General features: G+C 33.5%; 1 protein-coding gene across 2 annotated transcripts in view; it reads left to right on the top strand.

Annotated features, from left to right (window-relative positions):
* Positions 1-15,425, top strand: part of LOC100650996 (lachesin) — a 527,432-nt gene that overhangs the window by 56,563 nt on the left and 455,444 nt on the right. For both annotated transcript variants that reach the window (XM_020862593.2, XM_048413840.1), the window contains exon 2: positions 672-702. The gene's annotated coding sequence lies outside the window, so the exon portion shown is untranslated. The remainder of the gene's footprint in view (positions 1-671; positions 703-15,425) is intronic.

Raw genomic sequence — 15,425 nt, forward strand, 5'->3', positions numbered from 1 at the left:
GATGATCAATTTGTTTTCTTGTTTCTCGTTTCAGTTTTATTAGACACGGAAAAGAACCGTTGCCGTTGAAAGCTCTGACAATTACGAACGTTTTGACTATTTCTTGTGCCTTGAAGTCGTATTGATTTGAAATGCAGTCGGTCACACGAATGTTCGCACGCCTTTTAAAGCTGAATAAACTTTTTTAAAATTGGACCAAACAATTTGATTGCTTTTGAGACGTTAAAAGAATTAATTTACCAGATGACACGCAAAAGATCTTTGAAAAAATTGCAATTTGTTTAAATAGCGAAGAACAAAGTAAAGATCGCCTTTTACTTTTTCATCTGTCAATTTCCAACTTGCTATATATAATATAATTATTATATTCTCATTCAAAATTTTACCAATTTTATCGATTTTTATGATGGCAAACCATTTAAAAAAACAAAGTCGATCTTTCTATCTCCAAAACGCTTTCGCAAAGAAGATATTGTACACATATGTATGTGTATACCAGTGCATCGTAAAATATGCTCCCATTCTTCAAAACAGGTATAACAATTTTTCAAATAACGCATTATTTTGGAGTTATTCAAATGCGCTATTTAGATAAGATAAACTACCTATTTAGATAAAACAAACACACGAGCCAAATTGCATAAATAAAAGTATACTTATGTTTCTTACAGATTCCAGTGACTACTCAAGCTGTGATAATTGGTAAGTACTCTGTTTGAATTTAATCATGTCAATATGTATATAGCCGTAATAAAAATATATTCAATGTATACGTAATTGAGGTATTTATCGATATATATGTATATATGCAGAAGATCAAGTCCTTTTATTTGTTACTTAATATTTTACAAATTAAAACAAATTTTTAATTCTTTTATTACTTCCGTCTAAAAATACACAATTTAATTAATCCACGTTATTGCCTTTGTTATTTCCCATTTAAAGTTTTTGTAATTTGATTGACTAAAATCGACTTTTCTTCTCTTCAATATTTTTTAGGAAAAGATATTTCATAAAAATTTACTTAAACACGTATCTCATGTTTTATACATTGTTATTGCACTTTCCTTTGTCGATGTGTATACTATGTTATACACATATATATTATTTCTGCTGTTTGTTGTCACAATTAATCTTATTTACATTCGTTCCTTTAAGTTGTAAAACTGACATAACTGCTTGAATAAGATATTGATATCAATCACATTCTCGTCAGGATCATTCAACATATAACAGTAATATATATGCATTCAAATAAGGTAACATGTAAAATTAAACAAAGTTATAATTTAACGAGTTATAAATTGCATCTAGATGGTATTTTATTTTGCAAAAAACGGGATTAAAACCATTTATTTTAATTACTAACCAAACACATACGCCTATATGTATTTCCAATTTTATACTTTACAAAATTTTCATATAAAATGATGAGAATTTATTTGTAAAATCCAACAAAATATTCCGTTTTATATTTTATCTTCCTGCATCCTCTTTCTCGTCATCATATTTTATATGCACTTCATACGCAAATAGGAATTATGCGGAATTACGATTTAAAAACGTTGTGCTCTTTGATTACATCACGATTAATGTAAGAATTTGTGCGTAGTTTCGAGTATTAACTAGTACCTTATACGAGAATTGTAGAATAATTTTCAGGCCAGTTCACATTTGTTAACGATATTACGTGGTAATTAGCGGCGACAATGTGAGAAGAAAGAGACGTAGCTGTTAAATTTAGCGAAACAACGACAGGTCTTTCAGAAAGTAGAAAACTCTTGAAACTTGATTTTCAAAGTTCCTTTGATCTGGTATTTGTTGCAAGAGTAATTGATGAAAGTTTTTGATCAAGTAATTGAATTGATCTAGAATCAAAGTTCTTTCATCGGTTAACAGCTAAATAGCATTTATCGCCACGAGCGATCGACAATCGGCGATCGCTGAAACAAATTGAATTGATTTTCCTGTTCACAAAATCACACATACACGTATGATGGTACGATAATCCTGCCTTTCGTTCCGTGGCAGGTAAAAAATCAAACGTTGCTTGGAGGCTTGCAAAAATGCGTTCTACTCGAAACTTTGTAAAGTCGTTTAAAAACATTCAAAATTATATCGAAACGTGTCAATTTATATTTAACGTCCGAATAGCATCTTCTTGCATCCTAAGGCAACTAAAATCACGTAGGTTTAAATGTCAAACATCTAAATTGCCAACACTGACTCAGGTTTATACGATACTAGCTGATATATACTTATATAATCTTTTTTTTAAAAATAACGTGGCTGACGATTTCCTGAATTTCTGTTGGCTCTGCTTGGAGGAGGGCCATATTTTCTCGCTGTATCGTCGCAGCGATTATAAAAAAACACGATCGCAGAGAAGCTTCTTCTTTATATTTTCGATTTCTACTCAACCCTTTACGGTCACACGGTAGTTACATAACTGAAGCTTGTTCGAAAAGTACTCTTTAAAATGGTGAAAAGCACGTCAAAATTCGTCGAGTAGTTGTGAAGATTGGCCCGAATACGTAGACGCTTACTGGGAACCTTATTATAGATAAAAATCTCCTTCCCATCTATAACTGTGTCAAATTCCTGTACTTGTTTCTCGATATACGCTACTTCATTCATCGTTGCTTATGTATTTTCATGCAGAAATTGAACTTTTATTAGTCTACAAAGTTTTCTATACAACTATCGCTGATACCGCAAATACAAATTGCAGTGGAACAAAAGATGTTAAAAAAAATATCAGAATCTGATTTTCTATCAGCAGTAAATATCTCCTTGCATATATACAGGGTGGTTGGTAACTGGTGGTACAAGCGGAAAGGGAGTGATTCTACGCGAAAAAAGAAGTCGAAAATATAGAATAAAAATTTTTCGTTCGAGGCTTTGTTTTCGAGAAAATCGACTTTGAATTTTCGCTCGGTACGCGTGCACTTTATCACGTCTCGTTATAACGGATCTCACTGTAAATGGTTGTCTCGATGGATATTATCGCAGTTTAAGTTTGTTTTTGCCGTAACGGAAAATTAGCAATACATAATGAAATAATATGAAGTAATCATAAAGTTTATTATTACAAAAATTGCTGAAAATGCTGCCCATTCTGCCGAACACATACTTCTGTTCTTCTAATTAAATTTCTATGAACACTTTCTAACGTATTCGATCGTTTTAAAGTATGAAAGGCTACAATAATCTTTTCTTTCAATTGCTCGCAACTTGCGATTTCTTCAGAATAGACAATTGACTTAATATGGCTCCATAAATAAAAGTCAAGCAGAGTTTGTTCTTCAGCTTCGTTCTCGAAAACAAAGCCTCAAACGAAAAATTTTTATTCTATATTTTCGACTTCTTTTTTCGCGTAGAATCACCCCCTTTCCGCTTGTACCAACAGTTACCAACCACCCTGTATATGTAATAACGTAAATATTTAGCCTAAATCAGACGATCGATTCTGGAAAATTGAGCTTATTTGAAATAAAAATAGTTATATGTTCGAATAATTAAAAAAAATATATTTTAAAAATAAATAAATGTCTTTCAATACCTGCTTGTAGGAAATAAATTTTGTCATATGTATCGGCATAAAAAATATTAATAGATAAATAAATATATTAGTGTTAAATATGGAAATTAATAGTAGTGCTATCCAAAACCATACGATATTTATTTGACAAATTTTCTTGCATTTTTCGCAGTCTTCAAGAAAATACGCTTGAAACTAATAGCGTGATTATCCTGCCATCGTAAAAAATGGTCGCACGACCAGGGTGGCACACAGTGACAGTTAATTTTTGCAAATACTGAAAGATAGTAGCGTCAACTACTAATCTGAACAAAATTTGTATTTATCATAATGAATTTGACAATCGTACAAACTAACCAACTAAATATTCCACTTATTTCTTGAAACCGCACTCACCTTGCAGAATTGATATTAATTAACTTTCGTTGAAGTTATATACTTTGCATTTTGTTTTTCCACATCGTACTTGCGTACATGAAAACTGTTGAAAATGACAATGTGAGTTCGTGCTCGCCCTCCACACGCGGATGCGCTAGTTATAAAAAGCAGTAACTAGAAGATTATTCTAGATGCAATCGATAGACTCGATCGATATTTTTTATCGACTCAGAACGGTGTGATAGATTCATCCGTGCAATATTGTAATAACTATTGTGATCCTACCTCTGAATATAAAAATAACAACAAAAACCGTGTGACAAATGAAGGCGGCGATCTTTTATCTGTGACCATTTCGCAGATACGAATAATAAAACTTTCTGTGGTTTTTCCATTGGCACATTATCGGAGTACCCAAACGAGTCGTCAACGTCAATCAAAGTACGTAACAATTAAGATGCCTCTAATGAAAAATCCATTTTTCATGTCTTGACCACGTTTAGCGATTTGGGACCACTGTAAAAGTGTGAATTTTCTTAAAATGAAAGTTGTATGGTATAGAGAAGAGTAGGCGTCGTAGTAATAATTTTTGTTTGTAAGCAAAGGGTTTTAATTTCAAAATCTCCTCTATTTTTTTAAACAGTTTATAGCGTTATTTTTAGTCTTGGTAAAACGAGCGATATTCGGACGATTTCAACGACCTGTAATTCAAGGTTGTCCGACAATAGACGGAAGAGTATAGGAATGAACGTTTTGCATCGTTCGGACCACCGCATCGTGTTGATATCATATCACTCGTACATTGAATCCGGAAACACACAGACCAGTTATCCAATAATTCCAATGTTACATAGACGCGAACAGACACCACTTTGAATATCTCTTGTAACGTCAGACGTCAAGCTCGCTTTTTGTGTCCTTATTTGTTATCGAGCGGCTTTATATGAGAGGCCGTCGAAATCAGTATATAATACAGTAAGCCACTTGGAAAAATAAAAGTGATCTTAAAATCTCCGAGAATGCTTCATCCGTAGAAAGATGATTATCGCCACGTCACGGTCCTCTCCATACCATACAACTTTTGCAAGGACAGTTTCTCTCCTTTAAAAATAACGGATACATTAAAGGCGATCAGTTATTATATCGCTCTGCACTGTATAGCTCCGTTTCAATAAAGCTTTAAAGCATTAGATCATCCCATGAAAAATATCGTCGTCTGGTCTTGTGTAAGCGTCTGTATCTTGTTTAGATAAAACGTTTATGCACTTTTTGGAAACGTTTTACGTAATATTATAGCACGCTTGTATCAAATTTAAACACATCTGTGTTTAACATAAATTTTCATATCTATAGCACTCTCAAATTGCTTCCCTTTCTTTTAGGAACCCGCAGTATCCAGTGATCTATTATCCGAAAATTGTATTGCCCGAACGTTTCATTATTCGAAAGTTCTGTTGTATTAACGGAACAATACCTTTCGCTCATGCTCTTTAGCATTACATGCCCTTTTTATAATTTCATATTGCTTACCTATTACTTTAGTACGAAGTTAATATCCTGTGTCTAATGACGTCAAAGAGAAAATGTGTTGTATGAGGCGTTGTCAGGAGAGAAAAGATACTCGAAAAACGTTAAAAAGACGTGAAAGTGTTGTAAAAATTGCAAAAATCTACAACGTTAGATGCCCTATAATTAATGACGCCAGAAATAGAAACTTTATCTCTATATTTATGCTCTTCCATATATATAGAAATATCGAAATTTGGATAAATATTATTTTTAACATTTCAAGTTTTCATGCAGAAAAAAAGATGATTACAGCGATGAAACGCCTTCTTATTTCGAAACGTTGATGGCATTAGAAAGAGGACTTGTATTTTGGATGGTTTCGGGCACAAACAGTTTAACAGATTTAGCAGTAAAAACGTTGTAGAGTCGCATTTTTTGTAATCATTCTTGCATTATTGATTTTGAAACGTGGAATAATAATTATAAAAAGAAACGCGAAAATTCTCGCATCCGAGCAGTTATGTTTCTCCGTTAATTCGGATATTGGAAATTCCGTATAGTACGATACGGTATGTTGAAATTAGATCTCAGCCACCACTTTAAAGCATCTTCTCTTCGATTATTTGCGTTATTTTATCGAAACATAACGTTTTTTCTAGTACGTCAATTAAACGAATATTACTTGTTATTAGTCAGTCATTTGTTCATAAATCTCTTCCGCATTTTCCGCGGTATTCAACTCTGGCAGAAACCATAATGCTTTCTCCGCCCATTTGTCTGTATTCCTTCCCTAAAATTGTGGAAATAATGTGAAAAGTCACCAAGCCCGTCTGGATTAAATCTCTTTGCACGTACAAAAATAACTGTCGCCATTTTTTCCCTTAACGAGTGCGTTGTTGTGAAAACTGTAAACGAGCTTTTTTATATCCTCTGTGCGCATCTTTAATAACGGTCTTGTTTCTGATTTCTTCTGACACCTGCTGCTTCTACTATTTGCATACATTTGCAAACATTTCTTACTTTTGTTCTGAAACAAAATGCCTACTACCTAGCTATATCTCTGGTGAAAGATACAGTACATCCTCTTGAGCGTAGTTCTCTTTTGTTCGATTAATTGCTTAATTGATCTTTTCCAAATTTCCAAGAAATAACAAAACATTTTTGGGTAAATAGGGTAACTGCGCTTAATTTAGTGGTTTTCCAGAAAAGCAAACGATTCTTTCTCCAATGAACGTAACGGTAAAATACGACAGAATTAATAGATATTCGTACGTTAATAGTTGATTATGCAAACGTTTAAATTCGTAAAGAAGTTTCAAAAAACTTTATTTCCTTAATTTGTCTTATGTCTTATTTATCTTTGTTCTTCGTTATTCCAATAAGAACAAAGGACCCATTTTTCACTATCATTGTCTCTTTCGTAATTGCTGGCACAAAATAAATATAATTCCGTCCGATACATACGTATTTCGACCAAAAAAAAAAGAAAAAAAAAAAAAAAAATAGTGGTACAAAGAAAAAATAAATTTCTTTCGAGCACTCGAAAATAAATATGTTTAACGTTCAAGATCATGCGAAAATAATATTTTTTAACTTGTTTGCGATACAAAATTTTACCATTTATCTCGCTTCGCAAAAACACAGCATTCAATTATACTCGACGATATATTTCCAATTGAAGCTCGTACGAATGTAATTGTCTTTTTCATTTAATGAAATGTTTTACACTGTCGCTGGCTGATTTTGCCAACTATTTCCCGAGATATTGCAGTGTTATAAACTGAAAATTTAAAGTTAAGTTATACGTAATTATTAACGCGTTCGCTGCTATTGTTTTTTCAAACGACATTCAGACTTGGCGGTACAGGGCAACAATGTCCCGTGGCAATTTTAATTCGATGGCCATATTGTATTTCTCTACGAATTTACGACGGTACGGCACTATCCCCGTACTCATTTCAATGTTTATTCCGCATTGCACTTGCATATTTGAAAGATTTATAAAGTATATTACAATATAATAAAGTTTGTTTATATCAACACCGTAGAATTTTTCTCTATATTATGTTATCTTGCTCTGCAAATACTCAATTAGTGTTTATTTCATTGAGAAATGTGGCAAAACGAGGGAAGTATCAGCTCTGCAAATAGCGGAATTTCACGAAAAAAGGGCCGCCCAGAAGAAGATTCGTTGCGGGATATATATATCGATCGCAATGGATGTGTTAATGCATAAAAAAACTAGATGAACCGACGATTATGTGTACCGTTTGACTACCCGAAATAGTATTTTATTCGTTCGGTATATCGTCGATACTTGCAACGTATTCAATATTTTTTATTGGCAGTCAGGAGTCGTACACACGTCGAAAGGAACTGTAATAGAACCATATGAACCAATGCGACAAAAGCGTTCACACAAGAAGATTTTCACATAACGGAACGACAAGCGGTTAATATTTGATGTAATATTTCAAACAAAATGAAATAAAATTAATACAATTCATTTCTAAATAATTTTATTCGTAGGATAAAAAATCAAAAAGACAATATCGTTCGATGTTTGCTTCTTCTTTTTAACAAAATTAGGAAAGTCAAACCTATGATCCTAAATTGTTTTGACAGCTCCAAATTGCGTTTCTTTTAGGTCTCAAACTACCTAAGCCATCTTTTCTTCCCTTTCCAAAGTTGCAAACGACTCGGAACGAGATGGCACGTCTTCGCCACTGTTATCACTGGTTGCACATTGACTACTCACTTCTTGGCCGTTGTTTCGGAGATTTTGTAAAGTAACTTTGCCGGAAGAATGTGCTCGATTATCTCATTTTATCTTATCGCAATCGTTGCAGCCTGGTATTCTTTGTAAAATATCGCAATGACTCGATCTACGTCGTTTCCGCTTGAGCCTAGTTTCTCGTTTTCTTCTGTTGCTTCATGCGGCAAAAGTTTACTCCATGTTGTCTTTAGTGTTTCGTTTTTCATGTTCAATCAGATTTGTCATATTACTGCGGCCTCCTGAATTTAATTTTTTTATTAATTCCAAATACGTTTTTGCTCGTAATTATGTCATAAATCCTACAGAAGCAAGTAACTGGATACTGTACATTTACATAGAGTATTGTAATAGGAAATATACTGTTTATACAGTACATTCGCGTAACACAGGTTCTATTGTATTACAAATTTTTAAATAACTCGTTATCGGACAGCATTGTATTGCATGCAAATAAGCTTTAAAATTAAAAAGCGCAAATGTTCATTAGATATTATATACTAATTTCTTTCTTAGCGTTCTATGTAAGAAATTCAATACTTCTTTTTTACTGTCATTGTGTCTTGAAACAATATACTTTACGTTACTTTGTGCGTTTGTATGCATTTGCAATGTACTGTGCGATATTATCGTAAAGTACTTTATAATACGAAATTTTATATTTGAACGTGGGTGCTTTTTAAACAGTTCCTCGATTAATCAATTCGATATTTGATATAGAGGCGCGTTATCTTTGAATGTTTGGAATAAACGAAAAAGGAACAATTTGCTTGGCACGTTCTTCCTTTTTTGTTTTATTTTATCGAGTAATTTCACTCCGATAAATATAATGCTATTTTTTATTTAACGCAAAGTTTATATATTTAATAGATTTGAAATTTCCTGAATTTTACTCTCGTATTGAATAGGAGTATCGGTTGGAAAGCTTCGAAATTCGTTTCAATATGTACAATTTGTCGCCGGATGTATGCTATCGTTCCATACGAAGATCGATTTTGTTCCTATTCCACGATTCTATCCGTTATATGGAATTGCTGAACTTTACATTTGCCTTGGATTTTATTCCGTTCGATTTTCTCAGATTCTGTGAAACTTGTGATAAGAATACAAAACTCAAAATAGGAAATACGAAATACCATTGATAACTGAAAAAACCGTACCAATGGCTTGATTATTTCCGTTGTTCTTTTTTATGTTATTTTTAAACTGAGCGCTGTATATAAAGGAAACCTAGACATATTATATTTATATTGCTCGGGAAAATCTTCTTCTTGTACAATGTTTCAAGTGCTTGAATTAGTTTCATTTATCGATATCAATCTTTGATGCAAATTAGCCATTTCGGTAATTTATAAAAATGCAGCTACAAATATTTTATACACATGGCGTGGTGCGTTAATCGAATAATGTAATTACTTTCATGACTTTCTGTTAAGGTATTTGTATATTGGTTAAAACGTGCCGTTTTTCGAGCGGTTATATATGTTAAGATTGTTCACATACCTTTCAGTTTCACGAAAAAATGTAATCCCCCTCTCGTTCTACAACTTCTTCCCATTTTTCTGGTAGGGCCATTATTCCATTATTATTTCGATAAAAGTTCTCTTGTTTTTCTTTAAAATATGAAATGTATACACAAAAGTCGGCACGAACTTATGGGATGACCTGATATCTACACTATACACGATAAAATGAAGATATTCACCTTCATAGCCGAAAGTTCTAACACGCAATCCATGTAGTAAGTCGCTGCAAAAATGGCCTTTTGATTAATTACAGCAAAATCGTTCTTACAAACTTGTTAAAAAACTAATGTTCTGTAAAATGGCTAGAAGGATCTTTTTTTAAAGAGAAGTTTACGTCTCATTTTATCGTTTTTAAATAACAGTAATGTCCGAAGTGTTGAATATTATAACGTCTAATTCTATCTATTTCTGAATCGAGTGGTGTAGTTTAAAAACTGGTCATGTCCAATCTAAATTAGTTAGAGATATTTGTGGATTTTAGTTTTTGAATATTAAAAGTAAAAATTTGTATATATTGTTAGCAAACCAGAATACTAACGATATTTGAAGATATTATTCTAAAGTTTGGAAAATATTATTTTTACAGTTTTTTAAATATTAATGGTACGTTGCTGTACGGGGAAACTTTTGACTCTTGGACGCGACGCAGTTTTAATAGTAAAACGATTCCGAAAAAATGAATATTCTGAATTCTGAAAATAACTGACAAAGAAGAATTAATTACTAAATCTTGATCAATTTATCTAAGTTGAAACAAACAAAAAGTCAAATAATAAATAACATATAAATAATTCAAAAAGTAAATAAAAACACATGTTTTTTTCAACACTAATATAAGTTAAAGTTAGACATTAATATAAAATGAGTGTATTCTCCTTAATATTTAGCTAGTTTTACTTTAAAGAAAGGGTTTTTAAAATTTTAAAATATGGTTAAACGTTTCTATTAGTTTCCAGACTGGTCTTTGATACAGCAAAATCAGGAGTGCCAGGGAAGCAAATTGCGATATGTGTCTGAAGATTTGTCAAAAATGGACAAGACGAATTTTGATACCATACTTTTTAATTGTTTGTTAGTGTGCGCGTATAAAAAGTACAGACGGCCAAGAAATTTCTTTTTAGAGAAAGCCTGTCAAACATGCGTGAAGAATATGAATCTCAACGTGTTTTACTTTTCAGAGATATTGTAGGGTTGCAAATACCTTAAACTTGAACAACTGCACCCAACAAAAATATTTTCCCCTGCCTAGTTTATTTTACGTAATATTTGCAGTAGTAGATTAAAATAGGACACGCTGTATATAGAAGCAATTAACGCGACTTGGACTATACACGTACGTATTTTACATCGATAAAGTGACACATTGGCCGAGTAATACAATGACATAGGTACTTGAAGTCAGCGTTTTCTACACTTTGACATCTGATTAGAAACAAAGCTTTTCAAATTGACGTTCCGTTGAGAATATGGTTTGATAACTATAATTGATACCCTTGACTAATCATAAGTAAGTTACGTAGCATATCATCGCCATTCTTCTCTCTTCCGTTTCGCTTCCGTTTTCTAAATTTTCCCCCAACAACTCTGCTTTATGGCACGCATAGAATGCCTTGTAACCTTCTTTCAAATAGCTTGATCTTCCATCTACAAACCCAGAAAGTATTCGATTCTACGTCAGGTACATCTAGGAAAACTCTGATTCACTGCCAGATCCGACCGATTTTCGAATAGGATCGAGTAGCAGTTATTTACTACGCGTCGAGTTTGTTTGCAGATTCTCACTTTAGTAACATTCCGATTTCACGCATGATTTCCAACCATCCTACACCACCTACAACGATTAACACATTCTGGGCACCGATAAAAGACCACCTACACTTTGTAACGCTAAAACAGACTGTAAAATAAGTTCCGCGAGATCGCCGACGTATCAATTCAACTGAATATTTGGCTACAAACAGAGAAAGATATAGATGACACGGTAGAACAATTTAATACTCTAGTGCAGACAGGTATATGCAAACTCGCACCAGAAAGAGCCTTTAAGGAAAGAAGGGAACGTTTCGTGAAAGAACGTCTGGAAAACTTGACACCGTTTAAAGACACAGATTACTCACTTTAGCGAGTCATTAGAAAAGTAGGGCAATCAACAAGATCAGTTCTACCGATTAGAGCGGAAAATGCAGAATGGACCAGGGGGACAAAGAAAAAGCAGCAACATTTAGCAAGTATCTCGAAAGGGTCTTCCGTCCGATAAACGGTGTGGACACATCCATAGTCGAACAATTGAAAGAAGAGCCGCAGACGCTGCTTCAATTTTCGACTCGTATCAGGCTCTTTACCGTTGCTGAAGTAAAATGAATAATATGCAAATCCCTAAACCCCAAAGAACCTCCTGACCTTGATTTAATAACCGGGAGAATTCTAAAGGATCCTGCAAAGGAAACCATTATCCTTTTAACCGTCATCTACAACGCGTTACTGACAGTTATTACGAGTATGAATTAGTTTCGAGAGACTCTTCGGTGTAAAAGTGCGTTAATTTCGAAAAACTCATGCTTACTGAATCTTACCTGAATCAAAATAATTTTCTTAATTTTCCACGACCATGGTTCTGGTAAAAAGTGGATGCCGCGATGATAAAATGATTTATCCTTGAAAATAATTCACCCGTCAACAAATTTTTCCACTTTTTCGACACTTGGACAATGTGTTCCTTAAAACGTGTACTGTATCGACCGGGAAAGATGAAAATCCGATGGAGCGAGGTCGGCAGAGTACACTAATAATAAAGAAAATTTTACAGTTAAAGTTACTTCAACTAATGGCATTATATAAGTCGCCATAACAATAACGAAAAGCATCTTGTATCATATTTGCTTAGTAAAATAATAATATGTAGGATCGTCTTCTACTTACATAGCACTAAAGAAATATTAACATTTTTAATTGCATTATTGAAGATTTTCTTTTACTTGCAAGTCACGATATTTAACGCAATAAAATAACTACGCAATTGCTTCAGGTTATAACTCCGTTACCAATACAGTTACACAAAAATGTCAAAGATGGAGCAAGATGAATGGCTACTACATTCGTAGGACCATATTTTCTCTAGAAGTGCAATGCTGCATGTGCAACAACAATTGCATTATTTTTTAATGGAAATGCATCTTCTTTTACATAGATGGATTTCTGTCGTCGTTCTACGTGATAAAGCATTGTGGTACAATGGTAAAAGAATGATTAGTTGTCGAAATACCTTTTACAAATATCTTTTATTGAAGAAGATGCACAAACGCTGCATGGCAAGTTCGTCGTTGTCGACGTTGATATGTGTGGTCATAACAAAAACATATACGTATTCGTTAGTTGGAAGATAGACAAAATACAGTTAAATGTATGAATGCCAAGTGTAAGTTAAAAACAATGCGATGTGTAATTCTCTTTTCATCTTATTATATCCGAACATACGTTACTACTAAAGGCTGTTTTATAATTCCGCAGTATACTCATCTTTCAGCATGAGTTCATAGTTTATTCATAATTTATCTGTTCCGTTTTTAGAGGAAAATGTTTGCTTTTCGAGTGAAGCACTGGCGTCAGCCGTTTGGGCCCAAGAGGGTCAATAGCGAGGCACGTACACAATTTTGCAAAGCAGGAAAATGTCGTATTCAAGCTCGGAGTTGCCGGTCTCCCACATAGCGGAAAAGTTACGCGGAACAAACTCCCTCCACGAGCCCCTAGCAAACATAAACGATATTTGCATATTTTTTGGAACAAATTAGCTCCACCCATGCAGAAAGTACTCCTTAGTCTTCTGCGAGAATCGAAGGCAATCACGCAAGTTGAAGAATAAAAAGGAACCCACTCAAATTTCTGTAAAGTTTGGTCGGTTCAAGGACACATTGTTCGCAACTTCATCATTTATTTCTGCATGTAACCGGCAGGGTTATCATAGAAGAGTAAGCTCATTATAACTGAACCGGAAGACCTAATTTATTTAGAAAATCAGTGGTGTTACGATCAAAGGGAATGAAGCAGAGTTTCCTCGAGTCTTGAAATCGAGTTTCAAGTTCAAAACCTGCTTTTCTGTTTTCTATTTCCCGGGGCTTGAGAACATTAAATTACCAGGGGTAAGTGAATGCAAACTACTGCTTTACTGCCGTAAAAAATTTAGCATTTTAACGGTGGAATATATGTATATGCGAAGCAATCTAAATATCTCCATTATTTTACACATTCCTGCCGTTTTTCCGTATAGCTTTTGTTTCTGCTGCAATTTAAATTGCACTGTGTGTTAGATACTACGCTTTCGAAAATATATTCAAATTCAGAAAAATAATCGAACATGTCGCTCGTCATAATAATGAGAAAATACATGCTATTATTGGTATTATTATTATTGGTAGTCTTTCAAGCATCAATGCGCGTATTAGACATTAATCCTTCAGGTGGTCAAATATTAGTCAAGTATCATTTGTTAAAACTTTTAAAAATATTACTAATCTGAGGGTAATAGAAGATGTCGATAACGTTTGTTATTGCAAGATACATGGAAAATGGAAAAATATCCGGCGCCAAAGTTTCTAACAGACTATTAGTATCGTCATTATGGACGCGAAAAGTGCGTTCCAAGCGGGGTAAAAAGTATTTCCTGTCCGAAGTAATATCAATCTAACGTCAATATCTGACATCGTTAATAACAATCTCTACTTTTTCGCTTCAGCAAATTAGGCATATGTTCGCGCCCTTACTGGTGCGGAGTAATCGATGAAATTTGTTTTCCTAAGCTGCAAAATATGATAATAAAATGTAATAAATAAATTATCGAGGAATATACAGGTGTTGTACAAAATAACGGGGACGACTCTTATACATCATATATGTGTCTAACCCCTGTGCGAACAAGGTGTATATTCGGTAAGCTACAATTCTAAAATTATCAAAAGTATCAAAGTGAAATTCGCCGCGATTCAAATATACACTTGGCACGTTTAATCTCATCGCAGATTATATACAGGCTACGTTGAGCAAACGACAAAATTATAATAAATCTACATTTTCAGAATTCCGAGTTTGACTTCTTTAAAGCCGTGTAGCATCAAAGCGAAAAGTAATGAATCACACTACATTACGATCCGAATATTCAGTTACCCATCTGTAAAATTTTTTAGTTATGGAAATACTTTTACAAATGGAGTTTTACCGTGTTTGGGACGCAACTGCGCGATAGTGAGATTTATGACACGCTATTTGCTATTGAAACAAATAGAGGCGAAAGCAGAACATTTGAAAATGCATGCAATTTGTCGAAATTACTGCGAAGCCGCATATTGCTATTCAGATGGTAGAAAATTAAATCTATTTCGCAAAAATAGTCAACCATCTGGCCTTGTCGTGAACCTTGTGACACATTGAATTTTCGTCAACGTGTTGTGAAAAATGTTCGGGAATCGAACAAAGATGAATTTTATTTTTTTTAAAAGAACCATATATTTTTAACAGATTAATCGGTCTGTCGTGGCATCCTTTATAAACAGTTTAATTAACCAAATTATTGAAATTATTAAAATCTAATTAACAACCAGTCATACGTGTAGTATTGTGTTAGAAAATTTTTCATCGTTTTAATATTAGTTATTTATATTGAAGGTATTCCAAATCATAGTATCGTATATTATTATAATATTATTCT

Source organism: Bombus terrestris, chromosome 17 (assembly GCF_910591885.1).
Source record: "Bombus terrestris chromosome 17, iyBomTerr1.2, whole genome shotgun sequence".
Lineage (NCBI taxonomy): Eukaryota > Metazoa > Arthropoda > Insecta > Hymenoptera > Apidae > Bombus > Bombus terrestris.